Source organism: Myotis davidii, unplaced genomic scaffold (assembly GCF_000327345.1).
Source record: "Myotis davidii unplaced genomic scaffold, ASM32734v1 scaffold3998, whole genome shotgun sequence".
NCBI classification, from domain to species: Eukaryota; Metazoa; Chordata; class Mammalia; order Chiroptera; family Vespertilionidae; genus Myotis; species Myotis davidii.
In genome coordinates this window covers 124,292-128,979 of record NW_006289084.1, presented here as the reverse complement: position 1 = coordinate 128,979, position 4,688 = coordinate 124,292, and the positions used below count along the sequence as shown (strand labels likewise).

The 4,688-nt window shown below is 43.9% G+C and overlaps 1 pseudogene; it reads right to left on the bottom strand.

Moving 5' to 3' along the window:
- Nucleotides 1-1,966: 1,966 nt before the first annotated feature.
- LOC102769307 lies at nucleotides 1,967-3,521 on the bottom strand (annotated as a pseudogene).
- Between the last annotated feature and the right edge of the window lie 1,167 nt (nucleotides 3,522-4,688).

The window sequence follows — 4,688 nt, the reverse complement described above, 5'->3', positions numbered from 1 at the left end:
GTTGAGGACTTTTTCTGCATCAATTGATATGACCATGTGGTTTTTTTCTTTCAGTTTGTTTATGTGATGTATCACGTTTATTGATTTTTTGGATATTGTACCATCCTTGCATCCCTGGGATAAATCCTACTTGGTCATGGTGTATGATCTTTCTGATGTACTGCTGGATCTGATTTGCTAAGATTTTGTTGAGGATTTTGGCATCTATGTTCACGAGGGATATTGACCTGTAATTCTCTTTCATAAAATGAAATTTTGAAAAAAAGAATTATTGGGTCAGAGGTTGTGAATATTTTTCATGAACTTGGTGTGATGGTTAATTTTATGTGTCAACCTGATTGGGCCACAGGGTGCCCAGATTAAACATTATTTCTGGGTATGTCTGTGAGGGTGTTGTCAGATGAGATTAGCTTTTAAATTGGTGGACTCAGTAAAATAGATTCCACTCCCCAATCAGGGTGGGCACCATCCAATCCATTGAGGACCTAAATAGAATGCCTGCTTCTTGTCCACCTGCTGATCTGGAACGTTGGTCTTCTCCTGACTTTGGACTGGGACTTACACCATTAGCTCCCCTGGCTCTCAAGCTTTCCCCAGACTCGGACTGAACTATACCATTGGCTCTCTTGAGTCTCCAGCTTGCATATAGTTGATTATGAGACCTCTCAGACTACATGATCACATGAGCCAATTCCTTATAATAAATCCTATTGGTCCTGTTTTTCTGGAGAACCCTGATATGTGGGGGTATACTAATGGATAAACCAACTGGCAATATTTGAGAGTATTAATTTCACTGTGCCCTTCTCACTTAAACTAGGCATAATTGTTTTTTTAGCTTTTTTTTTTGCTATGTTCCATACAATGTTTGCATACTTATAAAAAAAAGCACTCATTGCTTTTCTGAAATTCAAATTTTACTGTGTCCTGTATTTTATCTCGCAACCCTACCTGAGGTGATTATCTAAACTCTTTTCTTTTTGGAGGTAATCCATTGTGAATCATGCAGGCAAGGACTCACCTCCCACCATGGAAACTAAGAGAAGCACATGTATCTTCACACGCCCTAGCTGGTTAGGGAACCAAGAGCAGACCCCGGATCTCATCAAAGACTTTGAATTTTGAGAGATTTATACAAAAAGAGGCAGTTTTGAATTCATTCATAGAAACTACATCTAGCAGAGGCTCCAGAAGCCAATGTTGGATCACGCAGTCCAGAGGCATCAGCGTTTTGTTGTGATGATAACTAGAGGTGATGGAGGTAGCAATTCGCCAGTGGTAACATATTAATCAAAGTGGCCCTGTGACATGACCTTAACTAGGGTCCTCACTGACAAGCCTCCCTTGTCTCTTTCTCATTTCCCTGGGCTGGTTAATCTGCCATCCTGCTGATTTTGTGAAATGCTAAAAAGTTTGCTTAATTCATCCAGAGTCGGTTTCTGTTGTTTGCAACCAAGAACACTGATTGCTATAAATATAAGTCCAGACAGTCTACAGAAAAATTGAAATCATGATATTTACCGCCATTTAAAAAAGTTTTAATTGCTTTTAGAAGAAGAAGGAGCAGGAGGAGGAGGAGGAGGAGGAGGAGGAGGAGGAGAAGGTGGAGGAGGAGAGAGGGATTGAATGGCTACCTCCCATAAGTGCCCTGACCAGGGACCAAACCCACAGCCTGGGTATCTGCCCTGACTAGGAATCAAACCTTCCACCTTTTGGTGCATGAAGAATGCTCCAACCAACTGAGCCACACTGGCCAGGGCTCCCCAATTTTTGTATTCCTAAAAATGAATCTTATCATTATTTTTTTAAACTAAAATGATGGTTTATAATGGGAACCAGATATATAGTTACAATCACATAGTCCGACACAAAAAACTGTGGGTGCATCAGGAGTTGGAAAGTTACAAAATAACGAGTGTCACACTGGGTATAGAAGTAAAGCTGTTCCAGAACTTCAGGAGGTGGGCTAATATGACCTCTCCCTGTGATCCTGTTTGTGGTCACTCCTGGAGTCCATCTTGCCAGGGACAAAACCACCTCTGTCCCCAGCACGCCAGCCCCTTGGAAGCCCCCACGGTCCCCGTCATAGCCTCCATGGCCACCCTGATCACAGCTTCTTCGCCTCCACAATGATCATCTCCATAGCTACCCCCCTATAAGAACCTCCTAGTCCCTGTCCTAAACCATCTGGTTTAGGGGCCTAACATGGTTGCATTCATTCCTCCAAGAAAAGTCCATGTTCTCACAGGACACTTCCAGTCCCCAGCTCGCTGCTGTCCTCCACTGCCACCACCACCTCCATTTGGGAATCCTCTTCGGCCACCGCCACCACTGCCACCACTTACATAACCTCCACGGCCCATGGATCTTCCTCGTCCTTGGCCTCCATGACCATTGCTACCACCTCGATTAAAATCTGCACGCCGAGTAGCAAATGAAACCTTGATAGGATTCCCAGATAATTCTTTACCATCAAACCAGTCAATAGCTACTTTAGCAGAAGGTGGGTCATCAAATTATACCATTGCCTCTCTCTTCAGCTTGCTCAGTTCCTTGTCTGTGTACAGATTAAACATGGGTTATCCTGTTTTTAGTTTGTCTTAGTAATACCATTCTGCTTGAAGTAATCAGCCACACACTCAATTGTAATATTCTCACCCAGACCTTGCGTGAAGATAGTATTGTTGTCTGAATTATCCTGTTCAGAATCGTACCAAGATCCTTGGTCCCAAGGGCCACCAAATGTATTGCAACCACCAAGGTCACTTCTGCCCATGCCCCTCGACCTCCGTGGCCACCTCCAAGACCTCTGGGTTCATAGCCACCACTGCTGCAGTTGTAACCAACACCACCACCCTGGCCTTGTCCCCCATGGTCTTTCTGGCTTCCATCATAGCCACTGCCACCATCACCACTTTGGTCCTGATTGCCATAAATGCTGCCACTGCTGCCACCACTCATGGAGGACTGATCTTGGCCATAGTTAACTCCTCCACCACCCCCTCTGCCACTGCTACTGTTGTACTGGTTCTGCTGTCCATAGCCCTGAGGAGGATTCTAGGAGCTTTTCTGCTGTCCATAGCTGGTGGCTGTCCACCACAGCTAGACTGCTGACCATAGCCCCCACTCGGGGGCTGCTCTGAGAACTGCTACTGTAACTTCCTGAGGTGCTGCCAGGAGCCGGCTGCTGGCCATAGCCAGGGTAAAACTGCTGCCCATAAGATGACTGAGAACTCTGACCACCGCCATAGCCACCGTTTGAGCCATATCCCTGGGGAGCTGACTGAGTACCCTAGCCTGTGTCCTGGGTCTGTCCATAAGAATCATAGGTGCTCTGGCCATAGCCTGAAGTGTCCCCAGACTGGCTGTAGCCACCATAACTCTGTTGTCCATAGGGCTGGTTGTTCTGCTGGGAATAACCCTGCCCAGGCTGGGTGGGGTAGGCCCCATAGCTTTGGGTTGCTTGCTGGGTATAGTCATTTGAGACCATGTTGGCGCATGTGCACACAGGCTGACACACCACAAAATTCCCACATCATAGAGCATCAACGTCTCAAGGACTGTTATTATTATTTTTTAAGATATTCTCCCAACCAAATGACTGTTGTTTGAAGGATAGATTTGGAATTTCTGAAAATAAGCAATAGATGGTGGTATTAGGTAATACATTCTTGATTGTGCACCCAAATAACTAAGTTTAACATTATCAGTAACACCACCACTAAGGGCACCACTAGTTAATAGGAATGACTAATGTTAATTGAGTGACTAATATGTGCCAGAAACTGTGCTAAGTGTTTTATAGGATGAACTTGTTCCTTTCACCCAATGAAGCAGATACTTCCATTACCTGCATTTTGCAGAAGAGGCAACCAAAGCATGTTCAGGTTAAGTAACTTGTTCAAGATCAGAAAATTAATTAGTGGTGAAGATAAGATTTGAACCCAAGAAGTCTGTCCCCAGGGCCTGTAATCTTAATCCATATGCTCTACTACCTCTCACAATTATGCTACAGTGGTCATTTATTGATTGCCTACTCTGAGCCAAATTCTGAGCCAGGCAAGTTGCATGAGGAGGTCACTATTGCCATTTTATAGATGAGGTAACTACAACTCAGAGAAGCTAAGTAAAAAGTTCATATTCCACATAGAGACAAACCCAAGAACATTTATAGATGTAATTTTATAATGTTAATAATAAAATTAAAGCACATTAAATTAAAAAAATTGTCACTTGAGAGAGTAATTCCACCTTGGAGAGAGGGAAAAATAGACTTTGAAAGTGGTTGGCATAATAAAGTATTCCTTTTTATTTCAGCTCTTCAGAGACGTGTGGCCAAAATATTCTCCTTCTTTACTTCTCTCTCACAGTAGTTCTCAACCTTCTGGCCCTTTAAATACAGTTCCTCATGTTGTGACCCAACCATAAAATAATTTTTGTTGTTACTTCATAACTGTAATGTTGCTACTGTTATCAATCCTAATGTAAATATCTGATATGCAGGATGGCCTTAGGCGACCCCTGTGAAAGGGTCGTTCAACCGCCAAAGGGGTCGCGACCCACAGGTTGAGAACCGCTGCTAGGAGCTAAAGAAGGTATGTAAGCTAAAGGCATTATTGGAGCCTGGCTCAGTGTTCCTTCTGAGGATGCTGTCTAATGAGCCAGAGAGGTGATTTAGGCAGCCTCCA